Genomic DNA, 15,708 nt, shown 5'->3' with positions numbered 1-15,708 from the left:
AACCCCATCTCCTGCTTCCACCCAGCCAAGGAAGGCAAATTTTGGATAGTTAATTCTTTATTTACAAATGCACACACTTACAGCTGCTCCTAAGCTGCAACCAAAGCACACACACACTCCTAGAGGTCTCTTTGTTGTTGTTTAGTCATTTAGTCATGTCCGACTCTTTGTGACCCCATGGACCAGAGCACACCAGGCACTCCTGTCCTCCACTGCCTCCCGCAGTTTGGTCAAACTCATGCTGGTAACCTCGAAAACACTATCCAACCATCTCGTCCTCTGTCGTCCCCTTCTCCTTGCGCCCTCCATCTTTCCCAACATCAAGGTCTTTTCCAGGGAGTCTTCTCTTCTCATCAGGTAGCCAAATTATTGGAGCCTCAGCTTCAGGATCTGTCCTTCCAGTGAGCACTCAGTGAACACCATTTCCTTAAGAATGGATAGGTTTGATCTTCTTGCAGTCCATGGGACTCTCAAGAGTCTCCTCCAGCACCATAATTCAAAAGCATCAGTTCTTCGGTGATCAGCCTTCTGAGTCCAGCTCTCACTTCCATACATCACTACTGGGAAAACCACAGCTTTAACTATATGGACCTTTGTTGGCAAGGTGATATCTCTGCTTTTTAAGATGTTGTCTAGGTTTGTCATTGCTTTTCTCCAAAAAGCAGGCCTCTTTTAATTTCGTGACTGCTGTCACCATCTGCAGTGATCATGGAGCCCAAGAAAGTAAAATCTCTCACTGCCTCCATTTCTTCCCCTTCTATTTGCCAGGAGGTGATGGGACCAGTGGCCATGATCTTAGTGATCCATGAAGGAGAGAGTTCTCTTAGCTGGCCTTAACTCTTCCAGGTTCATGCCCCATGGAGCAGCTGAAGCAACAGTGGCACAATGCCCCCCTCTCAGGCTTACGTACCCTCATCTGTCAGAGAGCACACATGCAACCTGAGACTTCTCCTGCTTAGAAAAAGTTGCTGCTCTTCCCTCTTCAAGCCCCTCCCAAATCTAGGAGACAGTGGGACAGGGGATGGCAAGGTTTCAGTCAGCCCACCACTCACCTGAACAGTCTCTTCCCCCACTTCTAACCTGTCTTGTGCTCCCACCTTTGTCTCTGACTGCTCTGACCCTTCCTCTCTGCCCCCCATCCGGGCTCCTGTCTCATGGGTGGCACAAAACCCCATAAATCACTGTTCCCCTCTTCTGGGTCAGTATCCAGTCCCCTTGCCTCTGCCAGAGCACTGCCAGTTCCTGACACCCTATCTTGCTTTACCACACTTGCAAAGGTTCTAGCTGGGAGAACAGTTTGGCTAAGTAAAAGGGAAAATTGGACTGTTGCCATTAATAAGTTGCCATTGCACTGTCCCAAATTATCAGGCTTCTAGCTGAGAAGATGATTCCCACAGATTGATGCAACAATAGCATTCTTTGGGCTTTTAAGAAAAACTTTTCTAATGAAAGCATCCAAAATCAAAACAGAGTTCTGTCTGGAAAATGTTCACAAGAAGCCCTGTCTCTTCAAAGAGATGCTCTTGCATGCTTAAGTACATGTAACATCTAACAAAAACATCAACAAAACACCACCAGCTCATCTTAAACATAAAAATAATCTATAAATTCTGACTTAAACCTATGTATTTACTGTATATAAGCAGTCCATATGTCCAAACAGATATCCAAACAAAGCTGGTACATGTTCAAACATAGAAAAGGCAGTGAAAACTTCAGATCACCAAGTGGTGGAAGATGTGATTTTTATCCTTCCAGCCTTTGAAGTATTTTTTGCAACCATAAGGGCTTAATAGGATCCACCTTTGTTGTCCATCTGTTAATCCCTCCATTGCAGGAGTACAATTTAAAAATGTGTGAGCATCTGCAAATATCGAGAGTTTTCCAAAACAAAGGTAATATGAAAAATAATTTCTGACCAGAAGGAAAATGCAGCATAAGGAACACCCACATCAAATCCTTCAAAGAGGCATTATCAGCATTACATCATAGAACTGTAGAGTTCGAAGGGACCGTGAGGGTCATCTAGTCCAGCCCCCTGCAATGTAGGAATATGTGCCAGCACCTATCTGATCTAGTCAATTCCTTCCTATAGAGGTGCTTATGTAACTAACTGCATGTTGCATTGATTGTGGGACTTGCAGCCACATCACAGGATTCTTTTTCAAAGATGCAATCATAGATGTAGGAATGGGGCAGAGATTTCCATAGGAACCATAGTGTGGAGAGAGGGGAGGCTGGACCCTTATCTCTGTGTCCAGTTGTTGACATGCTGCAATCAGCCTTATGGTAGGGTTGCCGTATTTCAAACAGTGAAAATCTGGACAGAAAAGAGTTGTTGAGCTTTTTTTTTTATGGAAAAGTGGCAAAAACGGCACTGCCGAGATGGTATGTCCAGGAAATTCCAGACATATGGCAAGCCTACCTTATGGGCAAAAGCTACTGCTGGCATGCCACCTCTGGCCAGCTCTTCTATTGAGTACAATGGGGCTTCCTCCCAGGTACAGTGGTACCTCCGGTTACGAACTTACCATAATTTGTTCCGAAGGTCCGTTCTTAACCTGAAACCATTCTTAACATGAGGCGTGCTTTCGCTAATGGGGCCTCCCACTGCCGCTGTGCCACGTGACTTCCGCTTGCATCCTGGGGCAAACTTTGCAACAAGGAGCATCTACTTCTAGGTTAGCTCATTACCCGAAAAGTTCGTAAGGAGGACAGTACATAACCCGAGGTTCCACTGTAAATGGGTTCAGGGTTGCAGCCTACAAATATAAGGAGGGAATTTGAAAATCACTTGCAGAAGCCATATTTTCAGGGTGAAATGCTATACTATGCACTGCAGCGATGACAAAACCGCAATATTGTAACACTGCAGGAAAAGCATGACATCTTAGAGCACCTTCAGATTTATATTTTGAATTCCTGCTGTTAAACAGTCTATAGCCCTTGATGAATTTGGATGGAGGAGGAGGAGAGTTACATCTCCATCTGCATCCACTGGCTACTATGGGCTTCTCCAGATGACCTCTTTATTGAGCACACATCCTGATTTCCTTACTCAGAAGTTACATTTTCTTTATGAATCATTTGTTCCGATTTGTTTGTGTGGAGGCTCTATGACAGTGAGTATTCACCATGTATTCATCCTCATTTGCTTGCAGGGTATTTATACATCATCACATTAATCTTGTTCATTCCACACTTCTCAATGCATTTCCCCATCACTTTCCTAAACGCAAAAAGTCCATTTGTTTTGTAAAGTTGATTTATTGTGCTGCAATTTCAGGGCACTTTAAATCCACCTTAATGGTGAGAGCCTAAATTTCCCAGTTTGTGCTTGAATCCCTCTAACTAAACACTGACAGTCTGCAGGCACCCTAAGAAAGGGAGTTTAGTATTCTGGGGAGATGTGGATAATTACTGATCTGCGTACATAATTCCATGTCACTGCTGCTAATCTTATGTTTAACCTACACCAATAAAAAAAAAAACAGCATTTGCTACTGGCAACTCAATAACAAAAAGCCCCTATCATTTGCCAGCTCAACCCTACTGTTTGTCAAACCTATTGGGGGGGGGATGGTGTCATTTACAGCACTTTTCATTTTGTGTTGCCCTAAACACTAGCAGCTGGATTGAGATTGCTTTTTCATAGTTCACAAGGGACATTTACAGCTGTCGGATCTAAGCAAGTCTTAACAACCATTTCTCAAAGCAAGATTTATTTGAGGGCTAGCATCTGGTGACAAACGCTGGCAGAATAGAAATATACCTTGTACACTGGGTGCCTTGACCTCCTCCCAGTTTATTAATGTTCATCTCTTCTCATAACTCAAAACTATAGCTCTAGCCAGTGCAGAATGCTTCCCATTGTGGACGCACAGAGAAATTTGTACTCTCTTCCTAGGCCTCTTCACATGACAAAAATGCTTTCATTAAGAAGGAACACACCTGTTTTCAACAAATACATAAAATATTTTAATTTTTCTCCTCATAGAAATGGTATTGGACCAACTAGCTTAAACCTTTGCAAGATCTCGTTTAGACAGAGCCCGTGCATAGAGAGATGGATTTGGAAATGCAAAAGAAAGAAAGCCTTATTATGTCTCTGTGGGTTGTCAGAGAATTCTATTGGAAATGGAAATGAGAGTGTAAATTGCTTCAATTTGCATGTTTGTCTGAGGTCAGGAATGGAAATTATGCAAGAGAATATGAGAGGTATCGCTATCATTGTTTTTCAGTCTGCAACTGTTATATAAATAATTACACTGTTTTCTGAATTGGTTTTGACATAGGCATGCACTGAAATTAACCACATAATTAATTACATTAGTTCCATGGATAGCAAGACAAATAACGTAGGTGTTAAGAGAAACTGAAATGTGGAAGAATGGAAACCGTGCGACAAACACAAGATGGAGTGGAAATTGCTGCTGCCTTTCACCTGTCCACCTGACTGGGGTGGTCTCATAGAATGAGAAGTGAAGAGTACAGGAAATGAGACCTTGTTTACATTGCTGTCCACTATGGCAGGAAGCAGCTAGGAGGATTACACAAAAGGACAATGTTTCAGATTTCACAATTTGGATTTTTCTGATAAAATTTGGCCTTTAATTCTGAAATGCAGGATTGAAATTTAAACCCAAGTTCAAAATGTGATATTCAATTGTTTTGAGGCAGTGTGTGTGTGTGTGTGTGTGTGTGTGTGTGTGTGTGTCACTTTTTAAAGAAAAGCTTTCCTTATTTTTCATTGGTTTTTAAACAAATACAATATATTCCTAATTAGCTGATGGATGAAAGTTAGTTGCTTGTCAAGTGCACATATTGGCAACTATCCCGTCTGCTGCTCTAGGCAAGATGAACAGCAACAGATATAACCAAGGAAGGAAAGTGATCAGTCAGACACACATCTTCTTCCCAAAGGAAGGCAGGCGTGGGGCAGGTAAGCACTAAGTCTGTGCGGACAACCAAAGTAAGGGAAGCCTCAGGGTTCTGTCCTTCAAAAGGGGCCTGGTTTGCATTAAGACACTCATTACATGCATTCTGACCTTCAATTTTACTGCTATACACAATGCACTTGGGCTTCATCGCTGTGACTGTTAAATGTGCATGTGTGCAACTGATTTCAGTAAAACATCTGACCTTAACAGTGAATGCTATACCTTTGTTTTCCTCACTTACTCCTCTTTAGGCACAAGCTAAAGCTACCTCTAGGTAATAACACCAAATAGGTTAGTGAGTCTATCAGAATATTTATTTCATGTGCAACAAAGGGCTTTCATCTTACATTTGAGAGCCGTGGCAGTGCTCCTTCTTCCTGCAATCCTGGGATAATACAAGATGCCACAGGGCATATAGAAAGAGTCCACACCCATGCTAACTTCCCCATGCTAACTTCATCCCTCAGAAACTTGAAGTGGCATTGGCATGTATGAATTTGTCCAATGTGCCCCACGGATTCTAGTGCCATCATGATGATGCCAACGTAATATGACATTCAAAGATCACCTCTTAACTTAAACTGCAATGGCTGAGTTAGTGTTGATGCACTTTATTGTTTAATGTATCTGACTGGTTTTTATTTTAGTTCTGACTGATAAATGTACATCCTCTAAATGAAGTCATACATTAAAATAGCAAATGCTTTCATTTTTAACATTTGTGGAAATATGGTACATGAATGTGCTATTCCACACTTATTCTTAAATCTTGATACATAAACTGTTTTAAAATGCCTCCTCTCTCTTTATTTCCAGGTTGATCTTTCTTGTTTAATAAGCAGCCTCCTGTGTCTTTTCTACTGGACCCTGAAAAAATGGTGGGATGTCAGGAAGAGTAATGCCTTAATTTATGGACCATTAATATTTATTGTGTGCCAGTCGCTGGCATTTTGAACGCGGCAGCTGTAAAGAAGTTAATAAAAGTGGAGGGGTGGGAAGCTATATATTTAACAGAGCTGTGTAAAATAAATTTATAGTGAATAATTCATTTGATGAATTTATCACTTTCTACTGTTGACAAAATATCTGGATGGCAGTGCCCAGATCGGTAGATTTTATTATTCAGGATCTGCAAAGTAAAGTACTACAAATAATTTCTCTTTCATGTTGCTATTCAAGCAGATTCTGCTTTCCCCAACTTATTTGTAACACATGAGCCATCCGCTCCTCAGACAAAGGGCAAAACAGAGGAATAAAATTATGATAAACTCCATCTTCTAGCTGGTCATTAAATCTTGCAATGGAATAAACTTATAATTAAGCAGTCCAGCATTAAGCAGCAAAAATACAAGGCAGAGAGATACTGCTATAGTAACCAGGTTACTCCTGGTTGGGAATGAAACCAGAAGGGAGGACATCAGATATCTCACCCCTCACAGACATACCTCCCTCTCCCTATCACACTTCAGATTGTGGCATCCAAAGTCTTCTCCCCAATCTCTTCAATTCCTCCTCTCTGCCGAAAAAGCCTGCACCGACACTCACACTGCCAAAAATCTAGAATCAAACACCACAAAGCCAGAGAGCTTTGAAAAAGAAATAAATCCAGATTGTTAACACAAGGACAGAAATTATTTATTTATAAAAGCATTTATATATTGCTGTATCATGCGTGTGTGTGTGTGTGTGTGTCTACAGCGCTTTTTTTCTAAAAAAAATGTTTAGGGGTACTCTCATTTTCCTACTCCTATTGAAATACTGCCCCTCAATGAGGCCAAACTTATATTCACAAAATGTTTAGGGATATGTGTCCCCCCAGAAAAAAGCACTGTGTGTTTGTGTGTGTTACAGAGGTTTACAACAATATAAACACATTATCTAGTCTGCCCACCTGAAAGAGGCTACTCTCAGTAGCTCATTCCCAGGTCATTCTCTCACCATGGACCTGGCTCTAAGCAATCCATCGAGTGTACACCATCTCTTCCCTTCTTCACAGTGGGACAAGGATCCCACTCTCTTGCCAAGAAAAATAGGACACTCCTGACCTTCCCTTTAATAGCATCTCCTTTGGGCCCCACCTGCAACAGACCCTGAAAACCCCTATCCCAGAAGTGGAAGGATGATCGACTCTGACTTCCCCCACCCTATGTGCTTCTGAGTAGACCAATGTTATACTCAGATGTAAACCCACTAAAATCAATGAGTTGAATCTGCTTTATAAGATTTCTGAAAGGCTTCAGTAAAACTTTCAGATGACTGCGCAAATGAAAACAAGAGTGCAATACCAGAATGAATAAATTATCCCCTACGGAAAACTAAAGTGCACCTTATGCTCAGCAGCAGTCAGTCACAGGCTTTCAACTTAGAAAATTATAAAAATTAAATGATTAAATCAAAAGATAAAGCATGACCACATGCTGAAGGATACAGTTAGAAGAAATGCAAATATTGAATACCACACCCAATTGTGTTTGTCTTTTTTAGGATTCCAGAGCATGTTTCCCGATAGCAGAGGGAGTTATGAAACGCTGGGGCTGAGGGATTTTTCAATCCAGGTGAAAAGCTGCAATTTAGTTTGCCTGGATTTCCATATGTTGACAGGTATGTACTGACAATTACACAAAACGAATAACAGAATATGTGTCAAGATGTTCTAAAAATCCCCCAAATACTAATGAAAGCCTGCTTTGCATGTATTTACAAATAGACTTTTAATCATACTCCTAAGTACACAGAGAAAAACATGTGTTGTGGAGAATGACAGGCCTGATGCTGTACCTATGGGATCATGAATCTCAAAGAAAGTAACAAACTCAGTAGCGTGAGCAGCTGTCATTTAGCTTTTCTAGTCATTTAACTAGGCAATGAATGCACAAAATCAGGATTGCTGATGTGAATTGCATTTTTAAAGGCAGATGCAATGCAACTTTGAGTCTGTCACATCCTGGATGGTGGTTGCATTGATCATTAAAATGACTCTCCCAAATAGTTTCTCACCCAAAAGAGCCTGTTTGCTCCACCTTCAAAGGGACCTGCTTCAGAAATCCCTTTAAAAAATAATAATCAAGGTACATTACAATATGCAAAGAACATTTCTATAAAACAACCTAGCCCAGGAGGTAGGTCTATGCTTGTCCTGTCTGGTCTTTAGATATTTATGCACTAGAGCCCTTTTGCTTACATACGGTTGCCATATTTCAAAAAGTGAAAATCCGGACACAAAAGCTGTAGACTTTTTGGGGGAAAGTTGGTGAGCTTTTTGAAAAACAACAACAACAACGTGAGCTATTTTTAATGAAAATCTACAATTCTGACATGGGCTGCCATATGTCCAGAGTTTCCCAGACATTTGAGCAATCTCTGCCTGGACACTGAATACCAGCTATGTCTGGGGAATTCTGAACGTACGGCAACCCTAGCTTACAAAAGGGAGTTGGATAGATGGGATGGGAAAACTTGTTCTAATTATCAAGTAAGTTTTTGAAGGGTTTTTTTTTTTAGTTTATCAGGTCTGTGTGCACATTTTTAAGCATATTTTGAGGGAGAAGAGCTACTGCCTGACATGGAGAAGGTCCCCAACTCTCCAGGTCAGGGTCAGAATGCTCCCTGTCCAAAACCCTACACAGCTACTACCAAACAGTGTAGGCAATACTAAACTAAATGAGCCCCTGTTCCAACTCTACCTGAACACCTATGGAAAGGTAGGATAGTTCTTAATAAAAGCTATGCATATTTTCAGTTCTATAAGAATTCAATTGCCACATTTCTTCCCTTTAATTTCTGAAGAAAAGTTATAGATTGCATATACACTTTAGATACTGAACTGGAATGATGTCTACAGGTATACCTAGCTCAGTTCACTGACGCAAATGTGAAAAATGCAGGAAAGTGTGACTGGCAGTTCAGAAAAACCAAAAATTCTGAGAAACGTAAAAAGCAAACAAAACTGTGACTGGTGTTTCAGGGAAACGGACAATTCAGAAAAAGGTGAAAACAGGAAACTGTGGCTGGAGGGTCAGGAATACCCAAAATTCCACAAAATGGGGGAAAGGCACAAAACTATTATCAGTGGATTAGGAAGACTGAAAATTCAAAGAACATATGAGAAGCAAACAAAACCATGGAAAATGGATCAGGAAAATGGAAAATTCCAAAATATGTGAAAAATGAACAAAATGGTGACCGGTGGGGTAAGAAAAAGGGAAATTCCGAAAGAAAGAAAGAAAGAAAGGAAGGAAGGAAGGAAGGAAGGAAGGAAGGAAGGAAGGAAGGAAGGAAGAAAGAAAGAAAGAAAGAAAGAAAGAAAGAAAGAAAGAAAACCTTGACCTGCAGGTCACAAAAATTGAAAATTCTGGCAAAACTGAGAGCAAACCAAACCATGACCAGAGGATCAGGAAAATGGAAAATTCCTGAAAACTGAAAAGTGAGGTCAGGAAACCTCTCTCCCATTAACCCAGACTATTGACGATACTGACTGGGCTGAAGGATGTTGGAGTTCAGCAACATCTAGAGAGCTAAACATCTCCTATTGCTGCTGTACATCTTTAGAAACGAGTACAAGAAAATGTCTTTGTGCTGGCAAAGGGGATCAGAGTTTTATTGAGCCTCTGATGTGTCTGATGGATATATAGCTCACATATTCAGAGGCTGCATTTTGCTTGATGGGTTAAAATTCTGCAAGGTTGAGCTACCTATTCATTTGTCTGTAGATTTTGCTTACAAAAAACAGTGCCTTAACATTTTTTGGATATTCACAATGAGATGTGGACTGAGGTACCAACTCCTCCTACATACTCATCAATCCCCAGAAAACTTCTTCTAACAGCCATTGCTACTCGATTGATGACCTTGAGAGAAATTGCTGCAATTTATCTTAAGGCTATTTCCTATGAAACAAAAGTTGTTAAGGCTAAGATCTTGCTACAGATGTGGGAGAATAATATTCTGTCTTTTCAAAGCGTATCATCTGAAAATGCAAATACATTTCAAATGAACAGTTAATTAGATTCAGGGTGTCACTAACACAGAAATACAAGGTAGCTGACCTCTAGTCTATTATTACCAAATATGTTAAACTGAAAATAGTATTTCAATAAAATGTAAGATTCCTGAGGTCAGATGAAACAAGAAAAGAAACATAAATCAAAAGCATGCATTTCAAATGAACTGTGAATCTCTTACACTCTTCAGTAACATGTTTTGGGTAGATTTCAGGCTGCGAAGTTGACTAGACTCCTTTACAACTAAAATGGTAAGAAATTCAGTACAGAACTAAAAATATGACAGGCAGTGGATAATCTGATCTAACAAAACTGTTCCATTTTGTCAAAACATTGCCTGGGATGTGGCCCACCAGGCTCTTTAATCTGGCCCACGAACCTTGCAAACCCTGCCACCCACTCGGTCAGTCCCCGTGCTAAACTGGAGTGGCGCGGAGGCCTCACTGCGTGGGGACTGACTTCCGCAATGCTGGTGCAGCTTTGGATTGGCCGCAGGAAGCTCCTGCAGCCAATCTGAAGCCGCAGATGCCTCTGGGCGATGCCCCTTCCTACCCACTGAGGTGGCCACATATGGCCAAGAGCCAAGCGGGAGGAAGCAGCGGCGGCGAGGCTGCCTACGCCGCCCAGGTCAGCGGCATGGGCTCTGTGCCCCACAGACCCCTGGCCAAGGCAGAGGACGACAATGATGCTGCCGAAGATGAGGCGGCGGTGGGGGTCTTTTCGGCAGGGGGGTGTTAGGATATAGTTTCGTTCCACCTTAAAAGGGAACAGGCTGTTGTGTGTCACATGCCTGTTTATTTCCAGCTCTCGCTTGGAACAGGGGGTGCTTTCGGGAGAGGGTGGGTCCAGCCCCCCATAAGGTGTGAGGGACAGTGGATCGACCCCTTTCTGATTTTTTAACATTCTAAAAACAAATTGTGGCATTTTATTCAGCAGAAGGACTGGCATAAAGTGAGACAGGAACAGGAATGGGCAATACAGACATGGGTAGGCATGAATAAAGCAATATCTATTTTAAATAAATAACTTTTTTGCTCACGGATGCTGTCACCAAAGAAATTTTGTTCAAAAGGTGGGGAAGGGCCCCATGGCTACAAGAGATTTACAGGTGGAACTAGTAAATGCTTGAAGAACTATGTGGTTGTGGACCTACCCCCCAACCTATGCATGCTTCCATGGAAGTACTGAGTGCAATGGGACTTGCTCCCAACACTGAATGACAGCCTGCTGGGTCTCTGGCTCTATAGTCAAAGGAGTTTGAGGCTTTTCTACTGGGCTCCTGACATTTGAGCTTGAGGCCACAGCACCTACAGCTGAAGGGCAGGAACCTGCAGAACAGCAAAACTGGAGCCACGATCCTCACAAGCATCTTCCCTTGAGCCCAAGAATCACCATCCAATGGCACAGGAAGCATGCCAAGCAGGAAGTCACATTGAGAGTCGCCTGCAACCTGGGATGCTGGTCCTTTAAGGGTCATCATCCTTCAAAGGGGCTTGGGGTGGACTGGAAGCAGAAGCTCACAAGGCTTCAGTTCACATCCAGTCTTCATTGGCTTACCTTGTTTGATAGGAGCTGTCCTTAGTGGTGTGACTAGTGGTCACTTTGTCTGCATCGCTGGTGTGCCTCATGAGTGCTAGTCATGGCAAAATTATTACATAGCCTTAGACTTTTGCAGGCTTAGCCAAGTATAAGAGAAGCATGAGCTGCCTCTCCTGCTATTTGCTTCACCAACCCAGTTCCACATTCAGAATTTAAAACTGCTGACATGTAGCTGCATTTATTCTTCTGAAACAGCATGCAAACAACTTTGATTTGAAAACATGTCATGTATCACTCTGCTAGTGTAAATTGCCAAGGCTTTGCAATTTACCATTCAACCAGAGTATAAAATTTGTCATAAAAAAGAGAGAGGAAGACCAGCTGTAAAAACATAGCATATCTCATCTATAAGTGGGAGCGTATGGCCTCTGCCCTGCCTGGCAATTATGAAAAGGTTGACATCAACAAAGCAATGTGAAATTATTAGCTAGTAGGTCACTAGGAACTGCTAAAGAAATAACATACTTTTCAACACAAGGACAAGAAAATCATGCAGTATGTTAAGAAAAATAAGTCTTGCAGATCAGACACTAATTATTTTCAGAGGTAATGCTGTACCTAGGCTGTAACACAGCATGTCCACTGAATGAACTGCTTTACAGTTGACACCGTAGATTCTGGCTATCATTAGAAAAACACAGGTGGGCTCAACAAACCTTTATGATTACATTATTTTAGTCAATTATGCAAAAGCAATCTCTCCAACATTTTTTCTGTCTTTGCCTCTGGAACTGAGGCAGAGACAGAAAACCTTCCTGGGAATAGCAAAATGATGGACAAAGTGTTGGACAAGTGTTGGACAAGTGTTAAGACATTATTGACCCCCTACAAAAAATCTAGAACTGATGTGTGACACAGTGACTCGGTTTGCATGTCACACTGAGCCAAACAAACCTTGGTTATAGTTTGCAGTTAGTCTGGATCAGAGCAGTCCAATTTTTCATACCAAGAGGGCTCCAAGAGGACTTCGACACGGAACTTGTGGGCCACACTTCTGCAATGTGAAATGTTTTCATTCAGAATTCTAGATGCTCCATTCCATCCCCCCACTTCTCACTATCAATTTTTCAGTTACCACCCCCCACTCTGACTGCAGATCAGCAATTCCATGGCCACTAAGCATGCTCAATCCGCATTAGGTTGTATGGGGGAGAGGGTCCACCCCTCAAAGGGCTTTTGTTGTTGTTTTCTTTCACTTTTGCAAACTGTAGGACTTTCCGAAGTGTATCAATCAATACCTCTCTCCTTTGTGTGGCTAGTGCCTAGATTTCGGCAACCAACAAAGTAAACAAGCACTGAGAGGGAAATCAGGTCCAGGTGACATTTTGGGTTGGTGAGGGGTAGGTATGGGTGAATCTCTCAATTCCAGTTTATTTTTGCAATCTTAAGTACAGCTTCTCCAATTTCATTTTTTTAATTCACGGGAAACGTTGCATGCAATTTCCCCTAACATACATATTTTTCTACCAGTTTTTGTCTAGTTTACGCATTTTTGCAAGCAATTTTTCTGTGACAGGATGCAACTGCCCAGACAATTCTCCTTGCATCATATTTCTCTTCTGTGAATATTCTTTACAGCCAAAGCCTATTTTAAAACAACACTCAGCAAGCAAAGTTCCGATCAGCGTATTAGCATTGAAAAGCCTTGCCGCAAAGCTACCCAAAACAGTATGTACATACTGCATGAATGGGGGAAATAAGAAACCATTCTTACTTGCGGTCCCGAGATGCTGTTGTTTTCTCTCCAGGTGCTTAGACACTGCCGTCCACTACCTGCTACGTGTCCCTCGCTGGTCCTTGTCCCACGCTGTTCTATCTTTCTGCTTCTGCTCTTGGCTTTTATGTGTCCCTGCCTGACTGGGCATGGGAGCAATCAATACCCGATCAGCCAGTGAGGCACAGCCCATTAGGAGGGGCTCTGACCAGTTTAATTTGACTTTTTAGAGGGCAGTCCCACCCTGCGACCTGGCTGGCCAGGGGAATTCCTAAATGGCCGGCCCAAACCTGTATGCTCAGGGAATGGTGGCCAAACACGAGGGGCCACAATTGCCACCCATCTGAGAAAGGGGTAAGCCATTCTGCACATATTATTTATAGCCAAAGCCTATTTAGAAACAACACTCACCCAGTATCCATTCCCTGTTCATATTTATTTCACCAGGCTGTCTGCTCATGGTGCTTTTCTGGAGCCCAGTCTAACAAGACTGTCAGAGTCCAGGGACAGCTTCATTTAGCTTGACAATTATACTGACAGTCCGTATGTACAAATGTCTCACTCCTGATGTTCCAGACAGGACCAGCTTCTCTGCATTTCTTTCCCTTAAGGGGGGGGGTGTGGAACTTGAAATAACCTTTAAAATAGAAACAAGTGATGCTAAATCCCTACCCCACATCCCTCAGCTGCTGACCTTAAAGTTTGAGTTCATTACTCACATCAAGTTTAAACTGCCATGGGTAGATCCTTTATTTATTATTTCCAAAATTATAAAGGCAACTGGCAGGCTTGCTTTACAAGTCATTCATTTCATTAGGCAGCAAAAACTCACATTACTTACATGAGCAACCAGCTCCAAAAGGTTGCTTTTTCCTTTATGTATGCCGAAGTACATTTAAACTATTTTAAGAGTGCAATTCAATTTAATTTATCTGTTAAGTCATTTCATTTATCTGTTAAGTCCCACTGAATTCAGTGGGGCTCGCTTCTGAATAGGTGGGCATAGGGATGCTCTGAAAAAGATCAGAGTGCAATATTGTCTCCATTTAGCAAGACGATCTGCCATGAGCCAGCCATCTAGGATCCCAATCAAACCAAAGATGTCAATTCTTGAGGCTATAGTGGCAGTGATTTTACAGCAGGTGTGTATGTAATAAAAACAGCCATGTCTTATTCTATAGGATGATTTTACACCACAGATTTACTTCACTGTATATGAGCAGCTACTGTGATGCCTTGGGAAGATAATAAATGACTGTCAATGCATTTTTTCCTATTCTGATTCAAAGGAGTGTGAATGGAGTTGTTTCTTATTACTAGTTTCAGCATTGGTGCTTCTATATTATCATAGAATAACTCAAGGTATGGGTTGGGAGGGTGGTTGAATTGTTGGGATTTGCTTTGGTTCAGCTATGACGTGGTTTATTTTGGTGGCTGCTTAGAAGCCTATGGTAGGGGAAAGGGGTAAAAGGGTCTCAGTTTGGGCTGTATTCTGGTTCAATGGGGCTGTGGGTTAAACCACAGAGCCTAGGACTTGCCGATCAGAAAGTCGGCGGTTCGAATCCCCGCAACGGGGTGAGCTCCTGTCGCTCGGTCCCTGCTCCTGCCAACCTAACAGTTCGAAAACACTAAGTGCAAGTAGATAAATAGGTACCGCTCCAGTGGGAAGGTAAACAGCGTTTCCGTGCACTGCTCTGGTTTACCAGAAGCGGCTTAGTCATGCTGGCCACATGGCCCAGAAGCTGTACGCCGGCTCCCTCGGCCAATAAAGCGAGATGAGCACTGCAACCCCAGAGTCGGTCATGACTGGACCTAATGGTCAAGGGTCCCTTTACCTTTTACCACCATTAATTCTCTTTAGGTTTAGAAATGGAATTTTAGTGGTGGGTTCATGTTATGCCTAAAGTTGAACTTAAATTCTTTTGTTGAGTAGTCAGCTATCACCAAACTCAGTTGGTTTTTTACCCCTCTTTATAGGCCTTCCCACCCTTTTGCTACAGGGACGGGTGCACTCTGATTTAGTGCTGCCTAAAAATAGCTCGCTTGATTTCAGGAGGTCAGGCTAAAGGTTCTCTTTGTCTGATAGTGTTTTGCTAGACCATGATGCAGGAGGTACAGCGGTTTATCTTTGCTATGTGTTGCTTAAAGTTTTTCATTATTCTTTCATTGCTCCCTTGCTGTACTTATAAGGCTGGGTAGTGGTGTTTAATCTCATTTACTTTACTAACCTAGGTAAATGGTTTGGTTTAATGTATAGTTAGGTGGTTTTGTAGGGGTTTAGTCGACTTATTTTGGGGCTCAAAAAAGTCGTGGTTGTGCGACATCCCCTAGTTGTAAGCTGGGTGCTTTAAATAAGCTACTTTTTGTTAGTCCAAGCACACCTTTTGGTACGCTTACCATGTTACAACTTACCTCCTCTGTTTTACTACTTTTAGTTTATAAAGGTTGAATTTGA

General features: G+C 42.0%; 2 long non-coding RNA genes across 3 annotated transcripts in view; one reads left to right on the top strand and one right to left on the bottom strand.

Moving 5' to 3' along the window:
* LOC310845457 overlaps positions 1-15,708 on the top strand; it is a 59,524-nt gene that overhangs the window by 13,436 nt on the left and 30,380 nt on the right. Inside the window, exons 2-4 of one of the 2 annotated variants that reach the window (XR_014564764.1) lie at positions 5,757-5,818; positions 7,425-7,541; positions 8,442-8,775. This is a non-coding gene — a long non-coding RNA (uncharacterized lncRNA). Of the gene's footprint in view, positions 1-5,756; positions 5,819-7,424; positions 7,542-8,441; positions 8,776-15,708 lie in introns of those variants that run through there. The other variant, XR_014564763.1, reaches the window with a different exon arrangement.
* LOC310845481 lies at positions 663-12,330 on the bottom strand. The gene is made up of 3 exons (XR_014564792.1): positions 12,098-12,330; positions 3,773-3,951; positions 663-2,762 (listed from the first exon to the last, which is right to left on the bottom strand). It is a non-coding gene; the product is annotated as an uncharacterized lncRNA (long non-coding RNA).

This window comes from Podarcis gaigeae (assembly GCF_964106915.1).
Source record: "Podarcis gaigeae genome assembly, chromosome: 5".
NCBI lineage: Eukaryota > Metazoa > Chordata > Lepidosauria > Squamata > Lacertidae > Podarcis > Podarcis gaigeae.
Note: the sequence above shows the minus strand (reverse complement) of the source record. Positions and strands in the feature narration are given on the sequence as shown.